Source organism: Toxorhynchites rutilus, chromosome 2 (genome assembly GCF_029784135.1).
Source record: "Toxorhynchites rutilus septentrionalis strain SRP chromosome 2, ASM2978413v1, whole genome shotgun sequence".
Taxonomy (NCBI): Eukaryota; Metazoa; Arthropoda; class Insecta; order Diptera; family Culicidae; genus Toxorhynchites; species Toxorhynchites rutilus.
The window spans coordinates 41,278,179-41,299,624 of NC_073745.1; the positions used below are offsets into that span (position 1 = coordinate 41,278,179).

Consider the following 21,446-nt stretch of genomic DNA (forward strand, 5'->3'; position numbering starts at 1 on the left):
CTTCTATTTCAAATTAAAGTTTGGTTTATGCCATTATGTGTGAAATACAACATCATTCAAATGTCCACCTAGGGCTTCCTAGCACACCTTGATCCGGAACAGGTAATTTTCGATGACTTTTCGGCACATATGGGGCGGTATCTCGGTCATAACTTCACGAATGTTGTCTTTCAAATGTTCAAGAGTTTGCGAAGAGTTGGCATAGACACGGTCTTTCGCATAACCCCACAAAAAAAAGTCTAGCGGGTTCAAATCGCATGATCTGGACGGCCAATTGGCATCACCAAAACGCGAAATTATGCGTCCCTCAAATTTCGTTCGCAATATGGCCATGTTCGGTCGTGTTGTGTGGCACGTTACGCCGTCCTGCTGAAATCACATGTCATCCGTATCCATATCTTCAATTTGTGGCAAAAAAAAAATCGGTTAACATGCGGCCATAGCGCTCACCATTCACAGTTACCGTTTCGCCGTCCTCATTTTCAAAGAAATACGGCCCGATGACTCCACCAGACCATAATGCGCACCAAACAGTGACTTTTGGCTGATGCATTGGCCTCTCAACAATCACGTGTGGAATTTCTGAGCCCCATATACGGAAATTTTGGGTGTTCACATAGCCACCGAGCTCGAAATGTGCCTCATCGCTGAAGAAAATTTGATGCGAAAATTCAGCATTTTGCTGCTGTTGTTCGTTCACCCAATCGACGTATGCCCGACGCATTCCATGGTCACCACGCTCTAATTTTTGTACCAGTTGGACTTTATATGGATGTAGGTGCAAGTCCAAATGCAAAATTCGCCACAATGATGTGTTTGACAAGCCCAATTGCTGAGCACGCCGTGGAATCGAAACATTCGGGTCATCCTCCACACTGGCAGCAACAGCAGCAATATTTTCGGCCGAACGCACATTACGATGATGCACAGGTTTCACAATATCCGCTACGGATCCAGTTTGTTCGAATTTACGCACTACATTAGCGATTGTGTGCTCTGTAGGCCGTCCATGACGACCAAAATCCGTCCGTAATGCTCGAAAAACATTTGCCAGTTTTTCATCATTTTTATAGTATAATTTAACAAAATTAACACGTTGTGCGATGCTAAAACGATCCATATTGTAAAATGGCAGACATTCAACTATCGATATGATGCTTTGGTTGACAGCTATGTCAAACGGTTGTCAGCGCAGGGCTGTATACTTTCGGAAGCCCGAAATGGAAAACCCTGTATAAACAAATATAGAAAGCATATGTTTTACTGCTAAATCCTGAAAATTTTATATGCGTTGCTCTCAAACGATCAATTTGTGTGACCAACTAGCCCCTCTATATATGAAAATGAATATTCCTGAAAATTCAATAAAAGTAATTTTAAGAGCGATTTCCATTAACACTTAAAGCTAATACGTACAATAAACCTTTGTTTTACGTTTGAGACGTTTTTTTTCATGGTTATTAATGAGGTTTAGTACACATTTTATAATGCGCAAACCGTGAATGATTTTTGGCAAAATCGGAAAAGAAACTTAATGAAAAGTTTTTCCAATTTGCTTATTGTTTTGTATCAGCAATTCGCTATTTTTCGTCCATAGATCGCTAATTTTTTGGACGCTCAGATTCCAAGATATCTTCACTGACCAACTTACCCCTGTGATCAACTAGCCCCGCCCTACCCTACTGCACACGCTGCCCCAACTCAAGGTAAACGAGTAAAATATCGACAAAAATCATTATAAAACAATTATTTTTTTCGAAATTAAATTTTTTAACGGTTTTTGTTTAGCTTGCCCTGTAATCTGTTTGTATGTTTGTATGTTTGAATGTTTGTAACGTGTTTGTCTGTAGCGCTGACCCACATTAATAGAAATTTGACCCTCTTTCTGTTGACCGATTGATCTGAAATTTGGAGCACACCTTTATCTCTATAGCCATTATAAAACTGTGTATTTCATAATCTTGAAAATCCAAGATGGCGGCCGCTGCAAAATGGAGGATCACATATTTTCTTAAAACCTCATCGATATGGGTTTTCCAAAACCCCATCAATATGGGTATCAAATGAAAGGGCTTGACTAGTAAAATACAGTTTTTTTGTGAAAAATGTAATTCCAAAATAGCCGCTACCACAAAATGGCGTCATACTATATTTGTTTCAAAACTCCATCGATATGGGTCAAATGAAAGGGCTTGACTAGTAGAATACGGTTATTTATGAAGAATGCAAATCCAAGATGGCTGCCACTACCAAATGGCGGACTACATATTTTGTCAAAACCCCGTCAACAACCCTACAGACATACAAACATTTTAGTCTTATCAATGCCCTAGACTAATGAAGGAGAGGTGTGATAACTGCTAACTGCTACTTGTCTAATTATTTTCCAGCGTTTAGTACATTATTATGTTTAATCCCAATTAAACCGTTTAACTTAAAAAGTTTTTTTTACTTATTTTATTTATAACATTATTTCAAACTCGTAAAATGTCTTCTATTGAAACAATCCAGACTTAAAATCTTTCGGAACATTTCGGAGTGTTAATTTGATCAAAGTTTTAATTTGATATGTCGATCATCTGGATCGATGTAGTAGTTCAGATATAATGAATTAAAAAAAAATAAATCTAAAAAAAATTGTGGATAAAATTAATTTTTCGGACCACCCTACAATGGAAATGAGCACCCTAGTAAAAAATAAAAAATACAGGTCTAATTTTCGCGGAAATCTGATAACCAAAACATCGGTTCGCATAAAATGGCTGTATATTTGATAGATTTGTACTTCAACTTCAAAACAAAGTACAGCTGATTTAATTTAAGTATAATTAACCCATTGAAAATGTAGAATGTTGCATTGAAAAAAATGCCATCTATTAGAAGTTTCATTGCTTTATTTTTTCTCAAAAAAATGCAGCTGATAGTCATTGTTTTCGTGTCGAAACTTCCAAAGAATATGCTTCATAGCAAACATTTATAAAAGGTTAGTTAATTAATTTAGAAGCAATGCTTTTGATTTGGATGACGAAGAATACGGAAGGCCACAGAGAAAAATTATAGACACGCAATTGGACGCTTTTACCATCAGAAACTATTTGCTAAACACTACAAATAATACGTTTGAACAAGGTTCTGTAGGAAATACGATCGGAATGGAATAATAGACACGACAAGATAATTTTATAGCATGACAATGCCGGACCATATGCCCAAGTATCTGTTAAACGTTATCTGAAAAGAGAGAAGGTTCTACCTCAACCGCTATATTTCCTAGATGTTGTTCTCTCAGTTTACTATTTGTTCTGATCGATGGTTACTTGATGAATGCATCGCTTTTGAACAACCAAAACAAATGTGGACTAAGGTTGTGGCTTCCCAATGATTTTTAAATTTCCATACATTCCGAAATAATATAGAAAGTGTCCAGGACACTGCGATCTATAATTTTCTTAATCGGTTATGAACCAGAACTATGATAACCATAAACTTTACCGAAACCTAGGTTAGTAAATGCGCTATCTCCACAACTTTTGACCCATAAATTAGTTTAACAATTGAGAAAAATATTTTTCTTTTACCTCGGCATATGGCCCAACACACCCGCTCGAAAGCTGTTTGGCTAATCTTATTTCATTTCATGCTCAATCCAAATCCAGCACTGAATAGTCGTGGGACTGCGTATTATGTTGCCTTGTTTGCATAATGCCATACACGCTCCGAGAGTGAACCAGCTCTATTATGTGGAAGATGAGTGCGGCACCCTCGCAAAACAATCATGTTGAATATGTGGTTTTTCGTTTAATATGTACCTCGATGGTTGTCGATTGGATTGTATGCGCTGACACACGGGTGCCGTGATGGTTGATGGCATTATTTCCCGCATTTGGCAAATCGAGGGTGATTTGTTTAATTTGTCAGCTCGGGCATTTACTGTCATGTCACCCCCTCCGGGAGTGGATTTGTTTAGGGCGAAAGGAGTTCATTGTCACCGACACCGGATCGATGATCTGGTTTTGATCTTTTTGCGGTTTGGATTCGCGCGTCGGAGGCGTGTAACGACGAAGGGAACCTGTCCCCGACCCATCCGAGACCGAGACCGGACTGAATTTGCATGAAATTAAACTCATGATACGAATTTATTAAAACGACTCTCCTCCGCGCCGTTCGCGAGTACATTACAAGAACTTGATTGGATCCTCGTTTCCGTTTTCTTATTATCTCCCGGCTTAATGGTTGGATACCGAACACACGATGCTGCTACCATCCTCGAACGCGCCACTCCACGGATAATTCATTGCATTATTTACTGGAACAGGGGAGAATGTAATAAAAATTGCGTCCCACCCCACCGAAGCATCCCCCAACCAATCGAATCATCAAGATTCGCTCAGAACCAAACCATGGGCAGCAACAAATCCGCGGCCAGCTGCCGTTGCTTTCAAGTTCTTTAACTTATCTTCTTTATTATTTTTTTCCAGAGAGTAGCAAATGTGCACTCACTACAGTCGTAGCTGCACTAAATCCATGTCCGCGTAATGTTTTATCCCCCCGTACATTTTTTTTTCTTTTTTGAAAGATGGGCCTCCCGACGCTGGTGACTGGGTCTGAACGAGTTCCGAAGGGGCAATACAGTACAACCCGGCAGCGGATGTTACACAGGAGGCAAATTCAAAATGCACTGCATTTCATAAATTATTTAAAAATGGTGGTGGAGATGGAGGTTTAAATTTATTTTTCCACCGCTCGGAGCGAAAATCTTCTGTGCGTGTTCTCTTTCTCTCCACCCTGATCGGTACCCGTATACCCATATTGCGTTTTGGGTTTGGACTGGCCTTCTTTGAAGATGGAAATTGTTATCGAGAGCTTCTACGAGTTTTTGATTGATGAACGCGTCTAACATTTGCCCAAGATTTCGTTCCGTAAAGCAAACAAACAGCGATTTGTGTGATCCCTCAATTGTTTCACCAGACTCTATTTGAACAGTCTCCTTTTGTAATCTGCCATTTCCAGCCGGCTTTATTGTGCCACCACTGGTAAACACGAAACAACTGGCAATAAAATCCTTCCCGCAATCAAAGACCCATCTCTGGTCTAACCACTGGACCAAACCGAGCGACCTGTCCGGTCAAATGAAGCGAATAATTCATCAAACACTTTGTTATATTAATCCTCGCAGCAGAACGACACCAACACCCCCTCACCGGTTCCAATGCTTCTCTCTCACATTTCACTTGACTGATTTGTGGATTCCCCTTCCGATCAGTATACGCGTTCACGGCCGGTTCACCCCTCCTCCGGCAGGGCGCAAGCGATTCCGCCGCAAAACGCGCACATTTGTTGTCAAACAAAGAAAACTCCGAAACGTGATAATGAACTCCTCATCGGGGACTGGATTTCCAAGCGACCGAAGCGAGGCGAAGGAATTACAACGACAATAAAAAATTATTCACTCGTATATTCATACACATCCTTGGCAAAAAGGGGTCCTTTGCTGGATGCAGGATGGAAGGAAAAACCTCGGCGGAAACGTGACCGAGTGTTGATAAACTCCCGCAGTTATTTGGCATCATTAAATTTGTAGCAAAAAAAAACACGGAACTCCGGCATCACCCAGTGCGAAAGCAATCCGACCGCAGTGCGCTCACAACAAAAGGTTTTCGAGAGGAGACGACGCACCGGAGAAAAATTCTAATAAACTAAGGTAATCAAATTTGGCTCTCCGCATCGCTCGCACGCACATTCCGCACACCCACACCCACACGCAAAGATGGGTTTGCGTTGATAATCCTGTGGAGTCCTTTTATTCTTCTGTGTTTTTGTCTGGTGTCGCCTCCAGGAACACTCTTACCGAATGGAGAAAATGAACTTAGAGTTACGCAAAAAAGCAATAGCTTATTTCCGGTCAATTTCATGTCGGTCGCATAGAATTGTCCGAGGGGAAAATAGGGCGGGCGGAGGACAGCGAAAACCACACAACCACACAAGAGTGTGTTTGGAAAGGTGTATCACGCCATGGGACAGTAAATTGAATTTGGATCTAAACCAGGAAAGGATATGAAAATATTTTTATTATTTCCTTAGTTTAGCTTCTCACCTACCTGCCAAGTGTTCCGGTCCGGTGTTGCCAAAGGGAGCGCTTGCATTGGGTGTTTGTGGGTGTGTAGACTGGAAGTCGTGTTATTGTTGTACCTGTTCGGGAGAAATGTGTTCATAGAATATTCATAGAAATGGGAATGTAATCAAGGATTACTTTATTATACACTTGCATTCACCCTAATTCGAAAGGGATATTACATTCAGGTCACAAAAGCTTTCTTGACAGAGTTTTTTATGTCTATCTTTAAAAGTGTAAAATCAGAGAACATGTTTATTTTTTTATGGAATACATTATACATTATTAACTTTTTTTACTGTCAACATAGTCAACAGGTATCGATACAGCCTATAATGTATAATATTAAACATTTGCAAAAAAGTAACAGTCAAAACTAAAGATAACATCGTAGTTGTTTCAACTATTTTGTTTGCTGTTTTCATGTTAAGTGCCATAGAATGTAAGAATCTACAATAAATGGATGAAAAAAAATATATTTTAAAGTCTTGTCCAGTTAGAATCCGTACGGAAGAAATCATTTATATCTCGGAGATAGAATGACATACAAAAAAGAGTGATCAACCAAAAGAAAGATATATTCTTGCACTTTTACAAAAAAATGTCCTTAAAATTATTTTTCTTCATTTCTGATGAAACTTCTCACTTTTCTGGTGATTCCTCCCATCAAACGTTGCACAGCGGCAGTGTCGACCTCTGTGGCCAGTTTTTTCCAGAATCTGGTCATCCCTGCAGCGTCCCGAGCCATTTTTCCGGTCTTCTTTAGCTTCCGCTTCATAATCGCCCAATATTTTTCAATTGGGCGGAATTGGGGGCAGTTTGGTGGGTTGAACTTCTTCTCGATAAAATCCACCCCGTTGTCGCGGTACCACTGGAGAACCTCCCGGCTATAGTGGCAACTCGCTAAGTCAGGCCAAAACTTAACGGGACCATTGTGTGCCTTTATGAAAGGCAACACACGCTCCTTCAGGCACTCTTCCTTGTACAATTTCGAATCCATGGTCTTTGTAGTGATGAAAACCGGCGTCTTCGCACCACAGGTGCATATACCCTGCCAGATCATCATCTTCTTGGCAAATTTGTCCATGAACATGAACTTGAATTTGGCGGGGACATCGCCTCGTGCCGTGGAAAGATAAAATTTTTGTCCCGGAAGTTGGTCGAAGTCCATTTTTACATAAGTTTCGTCATCCTGGAGCAGGCATCCATGGTACTTCGTTAGTACCTGATAATACAACTTACGAGCGCGAGTTTTCGTCACTAGACTCTGCTTCATCGTCCTATTTGGTTGCTTGATTGCTTTGTAGGAATGAAGTCCAGCTCGGTGAATGATTCGTCGAACGGTACTACGAGCGGCACCGTATTTCTGAGCGATATCATGTTCGGACAGTCCAGGGTTTGCTCTGACGGTTCTCAACACCTTCCAATTCAGCTGACGATCGTAGGTTCCGCTTCGACGCTTCTTTTGAACCGCCCGGTCCACGCTGTTCCGCTCGCGGAATCGTCTGAGCACATCACATACGGTAGTTTTAGCGATATCCAACTGTTTCGCGATCTTCGCACCCGACCACGTTGGATTGTCAACGTGGGTGTGCAAGATTAATTTTCTTCTTCTGTCTTCCATGTGGAATAACTCCGGACTTACGGCACGAAAAAATTTGAAACTTTTACCACCAGAAGAGGAAACATTTGTAAACAAACCGCTGTAAAAACTTTCTTGCAGCGGCCACTGACTGTGCCGCTGTAAAATGTGCAACGCGTACGGATTCTAACTGGACAAGACTTTATGCAGAAGTTTTCATTAAAATTAGTATTGAAGTATTGTTCGGAATATGAATCGGAATATGAGTTTCTACGCATGATTCAAATCCCGAACACTTCATTTTCAATTGTAAATTTACTGAACTCTAATGTTATAAATCATTGTATAATCAAAACCCTGGCATTATTTGGGTTATAGCCTTCATTTTAACATCAATTACAGGTATCGATACAGCGTATAATTCATGATACTAAACATTTGCAAAAAAAAAAATGTGACTGTCAAAACCAGTGATAAAATGTTTGCGTTAGTAGATTCCGTAAAAACGAGCATCGTCATTTTTTCAAAAAAAAAAAGCAAATACAATCAATAATTACAAAAAAAAAAGTATGTGAGTATAGCATTTTTCTAAAAAAAAGACTAGCTAATTGGCTTGGATTTTAATATATCGATCAAATGAATCCGTCCGGTAGTTCAAAAGTTATGATTTTTTTTAAAAAGGCATTTTCGCTGTTCGGAATTTGAGAGAAAAGTGTTCGGAGTATGAGTCAGAGGCAAAAGAGGTGTTCGGAATTTGAGACAAATGTGGTTAAACATTATTTTAGTTTTTTGCCATGAATATGTATTTGTAAATCCATTTTATTGCAGTCATGTGAAAAAGAAGGCTCTATTGTACCCAACAATTAAATTAATTTCGCGAAAAAGTACCATTTTGAGTAATGAGACACTGTTTAATGGCCATCAAAGCTTAAGTGTTCGGAATATGAGACAAAACGGTATTCGTTCTGGCTCGAAGCAGTAACCTTCTATGCTTTCGTCAATTTACAAGCAAGTCTCGTCAGGACCCGCGAGCAATCAACAGCTATCCGAAAAGCTTAGAGTAGATTTTAAAATTCAAAAGGTCTTTTTCAAGCTGTTACAGTTATTATGTGATAGAATTAGTACAAACTTTTCAAATTGAACCATGTGGTTCCTTGAATCCACGCTTAGCGCTTTCAAGTAATCCCATCAGTTCCTAAATTGCATAGAATTTTAATAGACATCTATTTCCCATCATTCCTCGCTAACAACTTGATGGAGCTGGATGTGCTATTCATCACTCCTCAAGCATTGTTCTCGAAGTTTTTTTTTTCTCTTCTCCCCAACGAGTTGGTTTTTTTTTCTCGTGTGTTCTGTGGTGAATTAGTGCCCAAAGTGCCCAAAGCAGCCAGAACCGAGGAAGCAGCGCCTCTGCAGTGGTCTGGATCGGCGTCTGTAGTGGATCAATAACCATAACGGCATCGTCAACACGTGGTTGACGCTCAGTTGAGTACAACAATAACTTCTGCTATTGTGTTGTCTCCGTAGCGCGTGACTTTTGTGTCTCCCTTAATAGGGTAACAGAGCGCATATCGAAACAACAAATTTTATTATATTTTATTTAAGTTTTTTTTTATTTTTTTTTACAAGTGAGATAAAAAAATTGTAAAGCTAATAATCGTTCGTTCTACGAATGGAGGAGGGTGGGGGTCTAGACATGGACATTTCAGACTCCCCCTCGCTTGCTCAAGCAGGGTGTAGCAAGTCCCTTGAACGGACTCCTATGCCCGAAGATTCTTCTTCTGGGGACGAGTCAACTCATACTACCAAGCCCCCCTCCAAAAAAAAGATTGCAAACCTTTCCCCTGATTCCTCCAATACTTCCACCCAATCATCGACATCCCTTCCCCCCTCTGATGTTACTGTCCCCACTCAAACCTTGTCCTCGAATTCCTCTCTTATTGTTTCCGCTCCCCGTGTCAGGGTTTATCCGGACGATGCGCCTGGCGCTGGTCCTTGGGTTGTTTTTTCCGGCCCAAACCTAATGGTAAAGCCTTGAGGGTCGTACAGATTATGACAGATCTGAAAAGATACACCTCTGTTTCGGAAATTTGCAAAGTAAGACCGAACAAACTGCGAGTTGTCGTGACTAACCGAAAGGACGCGAACGATATTGTTGCTGATAAGCATTTCATCCTCGAATATCGAGTTTTTATTCCCTCCCATAACGCAGAAATTGGGGGCGTTATATCTGAAACGGGTCTGACGTGCAAAACTATAGAAAGTATGGGAGTTGGCAGGTTCAAGAGGCTTCCTTCGATGGAAGTCAAAATCTTGGAATGTCGCCAACTTGGAAAAGTTACCCAGGAAGGAGTAGAAAAGAAATTTACGCCATACGACTCGTTTCGAGTCACTTTTGCTGGTGCCGCCCTCCCTGACTACGGTATGGTGGATAAATTGAGGCTGCCGGTGCGACTCTTCGTGCCAAAGCCCATGACTTGCAACAAATGCAAGTCAGTTGGTCTTACAGCAGCTTATTGCGCCAACAAGGAGCGCTGTGCCACTTGCGGAGAGCAACATGAGGGGAAATCCTGCAGTGCGACTGAGCATAAGTGTCCATATTGCGGGGGATCCCCACACGTGCTCTCAGCTTGTGAAACTTACAAGAGTCGCTGGGATAAACAAAAGCGCTCTTTGAAGGAACGCTCGAAACGCACTTTCGCGGATATCTTAAAGGGCGCTTCCTCACTGGCTCAACAACAACCATTACCAACAAACAATGTCTTTGCTTCACTGCCAGTTGACGAATTGGAAGCGGATACAGCTAACGAGGGCACACCGTTTATTTTCAAAGGGAATTCCCGGCGCAAAAATGTGTCCACTCCCAAAGTTCAACGACAAGTCCCATCGGTGGTACCCCATGTTAGCTTGCCTAAAATATCGAGTGCAGAGGACAAGCAAAATCAGGTTCCTCCTGGCTTTCGTGGGAATAGTTCACCTTCGAACGACCCAGCACTCGAGGGGACATCAAAAACCCAACTGTCCCTTTTTTTGCATCCAGCTCAACTTCCCAATCGGGATTTATAAAGTTGACTGACCTTGTGGATCAAATCTTCACGTGTTTTAATGTTTCCGATTCCATCAGAACCATTGTCATCTCAATGCTTCCAGTACTAGAGACAATTTTGCAACAATTGATGCAAACATGGCCCCTCCTTGCAATGATCATCTCTCTTGATGTCTAATTCAAATAGAGAGGTCGGAGATATCACTGTTTTACAGTGGAATTGTCGTAGTCTTATCCCTAAATTGGATACATTCAAATTTTTAATTCATAAGTTCAATTGTGATGTTTTTGCTCTGTCCGAAACTTGGCTTTCTTCGCGAGATGATCTCTCTTTCCACGATTTTAATATTATACGCTTGGACCGTGATGACAGATACGGAGGGGTGCTATTGGGGATCAATAAGTGCCACTCATTTTTTCGAATTGACCTTCCACCTATTGAAGGGATCGAAGCTGTTGCTTGTCATGCAAACATCAGAGGCAAAGAGCTCTGTATTGTCAGCTTGTATTTGCCTCCGAGAGCTACAGATAGCCGCAAGCAACTTATTGACATGTGCTCACTCCTTCCTGAGCCACGATTGATCTTGGGAGACTTCAACTCTCATGGAACTGCCTGGGGGGAACCGTACGATGACAATCGTTCATTGTTGATATATGACCTTTGTAACAGCTTCAATATGACCGTTTTGAACACTGGGGAAACAACACGTGTGCCTAAACCTCCTGCTAACCCAAGTGCTCTTGACCTCTCGCTTTGCTCGAATTCACTATCGTTAGATTGCAAGTGGATTGTAATCCAGGATCCCAACGGTAGTGATCACTTGCCAATCAAAATTTCCATCACCATTGAGTCGAATTCTTCTGAATCTATAAACATGGCATATGACCTCACAAGACACATTGACTGGAAAAATAAGCGGACGCGATTACTCTAGCCATCAATTCCAGAGATGGTTTACCTCCATTGGAGGAGTATAACTTCCTTTCTCGTTTGATCCATGACAGCGCGGTTCGCGCTCAAACGAAACCCATCCCAGGTTCCACCATTCACCGAAGGCCTCCCAATCCATGGTGGGATAGCCAATGTTCAAAGCTTTATGTAGAAAAATCGAATGCATTTAAAGCTTTTCGGAAACGAGGAACCATTGACAATTTTCAAACGTATTTAGACCTTGAAAATCAATTTAAAAACTTGATCAAAGGTAAAAAACGTGCTTATTGGCGAAATTTCGTGGGAGGTTTGTCACGAGAAACATCAATGAAAAAATTATGGAAAGTGGCTGGAAACATGAGAAATCGCTCTTCATCCAATGAAAGCGAGGAACATTCACATCGATGGATTTTTAATTTTGCACGGAAGGTTTGTCCTGATTTCGCTCCCGTGCAAAGAATTGTTCGAGATATACCACAAGATAGGTGCAATCTTGATTCCGAGTTTTCGATGGTAGAATTCACTCTTGCTCTCCTTTCAAGTAACAATTCGGCTCCAGGATCGGATAGAATTAAATTCAACTTGTTGAAAAACCTCCCCGATGTGGCCAAACATCGCTTGTTGAATTTCTTCAATAAGTTTCTGGAGCATAATGTTGTTCCGGATGATTGGAGACAAGTACGAGTTATAGCTATTCAAAAACCCGGAAAACCCGCGTCCGACTTCAATTCGTACCGCCCAATAGCAATGCTGTCTTGTATACGGAAATTGTTGGAGAAAATGATCTTGTTTCGCCTTGATCGTTGGGTTGAAACGAATGCCTTACTCTCAGATACACAATATGGGTTCCGCAGGGGCAAGGGGACGAATGATTGTCTTGCGTTGCTTTCTTCAGAAATTCAAATGGCTTACGCCGAAAAAAAACAAATGGCTTCAGTATTCTTGGACATAAAGGGGGCCTTTGATTCTGTTTCAATAGAGGTTTTGTCAGACAAATTACACTCTCGGGGTCTGCCGCCTCTATTGAATAATATGTTATATAACTTGCTTTGTGAGAAGCATTTGAACTTTTCTCACGGAGATTCGGCAGTAAGTCGATTCTCTTACATGGGCCTCCCCCAGGGCTCATGTTTAAGCCCCCTTTTGTACAACTTCTATGTAAGCGACATCGACAATTACCTTACACAAAATTGCAGCCTAAGACAACTTGCAGATGATGGAGTGGTGTCTGTCGTAGGATCAAACGAATCCGACCTGCAAGGACCCTTACAAGATACTTTGAACAATTTTTCAACCTGGGCCATTGGGCTAGGGATCGAATTCTCCACGGAGAAAACAGAGATGGTGGTTTTTTCTAAGAAGTATAAACCGGCAAAACCAAAGCTTCAACTTCTGGATAAACCGATCACTCATGCTATGTCATTCAAGTATCTTGGGGTCTGGTTCGACTCCAAATGTACTTGGGGGGTCCATATTAGGTATCTGAGTAAAAAATGTCAACAAAGAATAAACTTTCTCCGTACAATTACCGGCACCTGGTGGGGAGCTCATCCCGAAGATCTTATAATGTTGTATCGAACAACTATTCTCTCAGTGATGGAGTATGGCAGTTTCTGTTTTCAATCAGCTGCCAAAACACACCTCATTAAACTCGAGCGAATTCAGTATCTTTGTCTCCGTATCGCGTTGGGATGTATGCCCTCAACGCATACCATGAGTCTAGAGGTTTTGGCAGGCCTACTCCCACTAAAAGATCGCTTCAATTTATTATCTCTTCGGTTCCTCATCCGGTGTAAGGTTATGAACCCATTGGTGATCGGGAATTTTGAGCAGCTGATCGAGCTAAATTTTCACTCCGGATTCATGAGTTCATATCATGAATTCATCTCCATGCAGGTTGATCCTTCTTCGTATATTCCCAACCGTGTTTGTTTCCCTGACTACATCAATTCCTCTGTGCATTTTGATCTGTCCATGAAACAGGATATCCATGGAACATCAGATTATCAACGATCGAGAATCGCTCCAACGATCTTCGATTCAAAGTATGGGGGTATCAATTGTGATAATATGTACTTTACTGATGGGTCCTCTATGAATGAGTCCACAGGATTTGGAGTGTTCAACGAAATTTTCAGCACCTCCCACAGTCTTCAGAATCCTTGCTCAGTGTATATTGCTGAATTGGCAGCGATACACTGAGTGCTGGACAGCGTCGCCTCACGACCTGTTAAACACTATTACATTGTAACGGATAGTCTTAGCTCTGTCGAAGCTATCCGTTCAGTGAGGCCGGAAATGCACTCGCCGTACTTCCTTGAGAGAATACGACAAATTTTGAGTGCTTTATCCAGACGCTGTTATGTCATTACCTTTGTCTGGGTCCCTTCACATTGCTCAATTCCGGGTAATGAGAGGGCTGACTCATTAGCAAAGGTAGGTGCGATTGAAGGCGACATTTACCAGCGTCAAATCGCCTTCAATGATTTTTATCTTTAGTCCGTAAAAATACCATCGCTAACTGGCAACGCAAATGGAACGAAGATGAATTGGGCCGGTGGTTTCACTCGATTATCCCTAAGGTTAGCCTCAAACCGTGGTTCAAAAGTCTGGACTTGAGTCGGGACTTTATTCGCACCTTCTCCCGACTCATGTCCAATCACTGTTCGTTAGATGCGCTACTCTTTCGTTTCAATCTTGCGAGCAACAATCTCTGCGTCTGTGGTCAAGGTTATCACGACATCGAGCATGTTGTTTGGTCGTGCGAGGTGTATCTTGTCGCCAGATCGAATTTAGAAAACTCCCTTCGGGCCCGAGGAAGACAGCCCAATGTGCCGGTGAGAGATGTGTTGGCTCGGTTAGACCTTGATTACATGACCCAAATATATGTTTTCCTTAAAGCTATCGATCTTCTTGTGTGATTGTACCTATGTCCTTATACCCTCCTTTTCATCCATTGCGAGCGATTGGCCCCCTTGGTATAAACAGTAAAATAAGTTGAAATGTAAATATACAATAGATTTAAGAATCGAGTGTGATCATCAACATTGTAACAATTCCCTTATATCCCATCCCTTTCCTGAAAGATGTCACCCTCTAAACTCGAGTAAACCGCGAGTAATCGGTTTTCCACCTTACTAACCATAGTGTTAGGAAAATTATTTATGTATAGTTTTAAAACATATACTTAAGAATTCGGCTCCTTTAAACTAATGTAACTGAGCCTGTAAAAATAAACGATTTATATAAAAAAAAAAAATCTATTTCCCATGAGCACAGTCTCAAATGTGAATGTCTACTCCAATGCACTATGGTGAGCGGCTCTTAAATGAACGGCTCATAAAAGATCCGTGGGCCTTTTTTGAACCGTGGTTCATTTAAGAGCCGGCTTATTGGTAATGAACCGTGGATCCTTCACTCATTCTGGCGAACCGTGGCCTGCGGCAGTGCGAGAGAAATATAGAGTAATGCGGGGCAAAGGTGCGCACCTAACTGTTGTTGTCCAATAACTCTTGAAATAAAAGCAAATAAAATTCCGTTTGCTTACCAAATTGTAACTATATGTATTACCTTCGAAACGTAGTACAAGCATTTCTCGAGTTGTGTTTGTAATTGGACAAATACCTATTTTTATACAAAAAGACAAATGCGCACCTTTGCCCCATAGTGAGGGCAAAGGTGCGCACCGTACGGGGCAAAGGTACGCACTTATTGAATTGAACTCAAATCAACACTTTATCATCAGAAGCGGGAGAAGCAAGAGAAGCATGAGAGTGTAGGCACCGTCCAGTAGGCAGGAGGGGGGTGTTCTATGGTTTTTTTATGGGTGAGAAGATTTTTTGACGTAGGATTACGTCTTTCGGGAACATATTGGGGTACAAATTGAAAATCGAAAATCGAGCACATCGTGAAAATTGTCCAATTTCAAACGCTCATTGCTCAGTCATTTCTTGATGGATTGATGAAATTTTTGCTTCAATAGATTTCGGCACTCCATAACAATTTTTTGTTTTGAAGAAAATAATATATGTCATGAAACTAACTATCGAACAATTGAAAAATCTCAGCCCCTATCCTAACGGAAATACCCACTTCTGATTGGTCGAAATTGACGACACATGCGGCGGGTCCCTAACAGAGACATCAAAACCAAGCTGCCTGGGGGAAATCGACATTGAAAATACATGAAAGTAGGGGGTAGTGATATCCGATTTATGAAATTAATCGTTCATCAGCTAATCGAATACTTTTCAGCAGTTTGATATTCGATACGATTAATCGCCCTAAATAATCGATTAATCAATTATTATCTTTTACGCTAAACTCGTAAACGAAGCTCAATTCGCGTTGACGACGTTGAGCTTCCTCGACGAGTTCAGGGGAGCGTCAAAGATAATAATTGAAGTTCAGGATGGAACTGCAGCAGCCGTACGTTTTTTTCTCTGGATCGATTAATCGACGAAAATTATTCGTTCGCTTCGATAATTGGTTGCGCAGTATTCGTTCGATTAATAATCGATTTCTGTAGGAAGTATTCGATTAATCGATTAATCGAACGATTATCGGGAATCACTAGTAGGGGAAACTTTTGTTCCTACCACAATATGTTCCCTAACAGAGACATTAAAACCAAATCATTATAAAAGAGTTTAACGATGTAATTCTTCACACATATCTGAAATCAACAGATAGCCTAACGGAATCCTACGTCAACTATGCGGTCGTGTCTCGGACACAACCCTCCTGTGACTTTTTTTTTATTCTTTATTTTTGAGACTTTCAGCCTCCTGGGCTGGTTCGTCTCAGATATGGGTGAGAAGAGTGAATGTTATGATCGAACATACTACGTGGAAATTTTTGGGAGGGAGGAGACTGACAATATAAGATATTCGAAAATGTCCAACATTTGAAACAGAATTCGTTTTTATTAACAAACTAGCTGACAAGGCGAACTTCATCCCACCCTCAATTGATATATTGATATAAATCATTTCGAACACTCAAGTTCCCACAGAAATGGTTTTTATGTACGTAATCTATACTCGTGGTATATAATTTCTTTTTTGACATATAAATCTGATGCAGACTAAGACGCATCAGTCCTGATACTGACTGTTTAAATCCGTTTCTCCGCTCTTGAGTTAAATAATGAGGAACGGACACCAGATCATTTTATTGATATAGATCAAGTTTATAAATACATAGTTACTTTCACTTGATTTATTTGAAACTCATTGTTGGAAAAAACATTTGACTTCATTTGAAGTTTATAGTGAAAACATAAACATAAACGACACATAACCGTTATTGAATTTAATGCATGGTGAAAATAAAAACATGTTTTATTTGAAATTGATTTCGAATTATTTTTAAGCAATTTTTTATTTTTATTCCTCATCTTGGATTTCGGTTCTGAGGATTCCCACGGTTTGCCTTGCAGCGCTGATGCTTCGTTGTACTGTTGTGGGGTTCGAAGAGACAGACGATGGTTCCTCATGAAACAAGAATCAAAATCTCTTACTGCCTGTTTTGCAACTTGGTTGAATTCGTGCTGGAGATTGTTGGCTTCCGCAAAATCAAACGCCAGACGCCGTAAATCTTTGAGAGTCATACCATAGAAGGCTTTGTCCAGTGCCCTGCAGTGGTCCGCCAGATCCTCAGACTGCTCACTCGTAAATACCTATCTAAACCGCACAAGGTGCCTGCTGACACATCCCTGCAGAAGTAGAAATGTCAATAAAAGAAGATTCGAATCGTAAATCACTTTCTGATATGAACCTCTTCCTCAGAGCTGATTCAGAAATATCGAGGTCTGCCGTAATCCGACGCTTCAAGAATCCCTCCCGAAGCCTCCGTCGGGCCATTTGAGCATTTCTGGAGTGCATTTCTTCAAATCAGTTTCCTTCTTGAGGGTTCCGTTAAAAATGTTGTTGAAAACATTTCAGATTTTTTTTTCAGAGCAAAACTCTGGTGCGAACTTTCGCACCACAGCCACTGCGTACCTTTGCCCCGCAAGCAATTTTTGAACTAATCGAATTTTTAAAAAAAGCTCTTGAAATTTTTCACAAAAACGAATACGCACTATCATCTACTATATAATGAAGGTTTCCTTGGCAGTGTAGTTTCGAACTTTCCAGTTATTTGAGGTAAGTAAATCGCCATCTCCAAAACTGAAAAAAATAGATCAAAACATCGCAAAACTCTTTTTACCTCATAACTTTTCGCCAATTTCATGAAATGTATCTTTTTTATATGTGTGAGCTGCTGGTGTAATAATGTATCAAACGACTACACTGTTGTCGAAATTTTATGCTCGTTTGCTTCAAAATCGCCTTGCCCCTTTGCCCCGAACTACTCTATGTATCCCATGCTGCTTTTTTTATTTAGCTGTTTGTATGTTTGTAAATTTTGGCGGATTACATATTTTCTCGAAACCCCATAAATATGGGTATCTAATGAAAGATCTTGACTAGTAGGACACAATTATTTATGTAAAATGATGGCGGCCGTTACAAAATAGCAAACCACAAATTTTCTCAAATCAATATGGGTATCAGATGAAAGGGCTTGACTAGTAGAGCACAGTTATTTATGATAAATCCAACTCCAAAATGGCCAATTACTTTTTTCATGCAACTCCCGCATATGGGTATCGAATGAAATGATATGACTAACATAATACAGTTGATCATGAAAACATTCCATTCGAAACATTTTAAAAATGTTTGGGATATAAAACGGAGAGAAAACTGTGTCGTTATCGAAAACTGCTATGCTCTCCCGACTGATAATTCAACATGATCAACATTATATGGATCAAGAGAACTCAGTTCTTTATAAAAAGCTCTGTAATTAGTTGATTTCGGAGCTGGTAAAGCGATGTACAAATCTTAAATTAGACGGATTAGCATCCCAACCAATACTGCTAGATCCTCGCTTCAAGCAACAAGGTTTTGGGGATAACAGAAAGTGCAACTATGCACACCATTCGTTGATAAGGACGCAAAAAATGACATCCATAGAATACACGCCTAGGAAACTACCACAAATCGTTGGTGATGAAGCGCGGTCATCTGTATGGGAGGAGTTTGATGCATTGGTTGGCAATCTTCGATCCTCATATGTTTCAAAATCTGCTGCAATATCTATTGTAGATAAATATTCAGCAGAACCACATTTGCTGAGAATAAGCGATCCTTTTCTTTGGTGGAATAAAAGGTAATCTATCTCTCCCCGGCTCTACCTTTTTTTTAAATATTATGTATTCCGGCGACTTCTGTACCATGTGAGTGAGTTTTTTCGAAAGCAGGACAAGTTTGCAGTGAAAGATGTAGTAGACTTACATCAGATAATATTGAAAAAATAATGTTTATAAATAAAAAAAAGTAAAGAAGATTATTGCGATGGAAATATATCAAAGAAAACCTTCAGTAAAGTAATATTTTTACTATTCTCTGCATTGATTATCGTTTTAAACGTTATTTTTTACGTCTTCTATTCATCACATATCCGAATAAACCAGTTCTTGAAAAGAGCCGTCGAGCCGCTCAAATAAGCCGGATCTTTTCATTAAGCGCACGGCTCTGAGCCGCTCACTGAAATGAACCGTTTTGCCCATCTCTAAACCATGAGAAAATTTTTTGTTAATTTTGTTAAGTAAATTATTTATACAGTTTTGTTCATAAAAGACGATTATTGTTTATTTTCATCGAATTCATTCTAAAAAAAGCATAAATTCACTTTTTGTTTTCTAAGTAATTGAAATATGTGGAATCAGGGTGGACATTCGTTTAGCCGCATTTCGAGTCCAATCGGTAGCTAATATTTAGTGGTGACCGGAATAAATCGCCACAGTAAACAACTGCAACAGAAACAACCGCTTAGAAAAAGTGTAGTAGGCTAGAAATATTTGGCGCGGGAAAAACATCATGTGCCTCACATTTCTATTATAAATTTATTCTCTTGTTCTCGTTTTTCGAAATTTATTCTGAGGACAATGTAATGGGGACGAAGTCCCCATTTGGCGAGGATAAGGAATCGAGGCGGCCCATGCCGCCAAGATGACGCAATCCGAGTCCACCGCCGACCCGCCGTCGGAAGCGGCGGTGTCTCGCACGCAAACCTGGGATCCACTGATTGCCCGGTTAGTTTGAAACATAGGATACGATCCTTTAGCAATGTCCGACCGAGCTCTAGCGAGCGTCGGACGGTATACGTCTGCCCGGGGCGTTACGTTTGCCTGGGGCGATACGTTTGCCCGGTTAATTCTTGTTTTGAAATACAATACCGCGCCACAATATTTATAGCCTACTACACATTTTATAAGCGGTGGTTTCTGTTGCAGTCGTTTTCTGTGGCGATTTATTCCGGGAACCGGGATCGCAATCGACTGCAAACAGGTCATTCAAGAAGCGGAATGTCCTTCTCAGCAAACCATGCCTTCGATTACTTGGAAACGTAGATCTATGCATTATCCTGCTGAAAAAACGATATCCTCGGTAGCATTATTCTCAATATAATCAAAACGTCCTCCAGTAATTGAAGATACTTTTCGGAGTTCATTCGGGTGAAAATGAAACAAATGGGAAGTTTTCTGTGATAGGAATCGGCTCCCCACACTGTCAAACTTCCGCCCCCAAAGTTTAGCTTCGATCTCACGACATGCCGTTGACTTAAATTGTACCAATAGCAACTGTAACAGTCCACACCATCCAAACTGAACTTTTTTCGCCGGAAAATACAACATTTCTTCATTCTAGTTTCCATTCCATGTATGAGATGGTTCTGTTTATGGGTGGCGGTCAGTTTCGGCTTCCCTTATGGTTTCTTCCACATGGTGTTTGGTGACTCGTTCAAGATGCGCGCAATATACCTCTTTGTTACTGGAACAACCGATTCTGCCTTAATGTGTGAGCAGGACATCGTTTCCTGGTTGCTTCGAGTCTTATTCGACCTTTGGTAACTTTGGTGTTCCCATTTGTTGGTCGTCATATCCCATATTTCAGGCAAAGAAATTCCGTACCACTTTCTCAGATCGACCAATTTTTGTTACGATCGAGCGATTAGAAAACTTTTGTTCACTGAATATCTTTATTATTTTCCGCCCCTCTTCCGTCAATAGAATACCTTTCGCCATTCCTTTAAATTCTACGTAAATCACTAATCTGACTAACTTCTTACGTTGCACATCTAATATTTACCTTGTAAATTGAAAATTCCCAAGAATTTTTTCAAAAAAGACAGATAAAGGCTTGGTGATTATGCGAAAACCTGATTGTTATGCCCTGCGGCTAAACGTATGTCTCGGGAAAAAACGACGTTTGAATGTTTATATCCACCGATGCCGCCTTGTGTGTGTGCGATTGTGACGCGCGTCCTTTCAATAAAATTGACCTCAATATACTACCACTACAGCAAATAAGTATCCCGACATGAAACATTCCTTGTTGTTGTGTTAAGTGTTTCAAGTTTTTTCCAATTGCGGCTAAATAAACGAATGTCTATCACTGTATACTGTATAACTGTCTTCGAAAGACTTTTAGAACATACTAATCAGCCATTCCATGTTAAACCGATATAGTGGTTCTCTGATTTTCTTGAAAAGCGGTATTTTTTTTCTGTATCGCAAATTATTAGACTCGTATTTTTTTTTATTTTTTTGTTGGGCATTTTAGGGTGATCTGAAAAATCCATTTTTACGCATTTTTGCTAAAAATGACTTTTTTCTAAAATTCATAACTTTTGAATCGGGGGTCTCCGTAGCCACATTGGTTGC

General features: G+C 40.5%; 1 protein-coding gene across 1 annotated transcript in view; it reads right to left on the reverse strand.

The window, feature by feature from the left end:
• Positions 1–21,446, reverse strand: part of LOC129764735 (transcription factor AP-2-epsilon) — a 431,999-nt gene that overhangs the window by 404,685 nt on the left and 5,868 nt on the right. Inside the window, exon 2 of the mRNA XM_055764161.1 lies at positions 6,099–6,189. The gene's annotated coding sequence lies outside the window, so the exon portion shown is untranslated. The remainder of the gene's footprint in view (positions 1–6,098; positions 6,190–21,446) is intronic.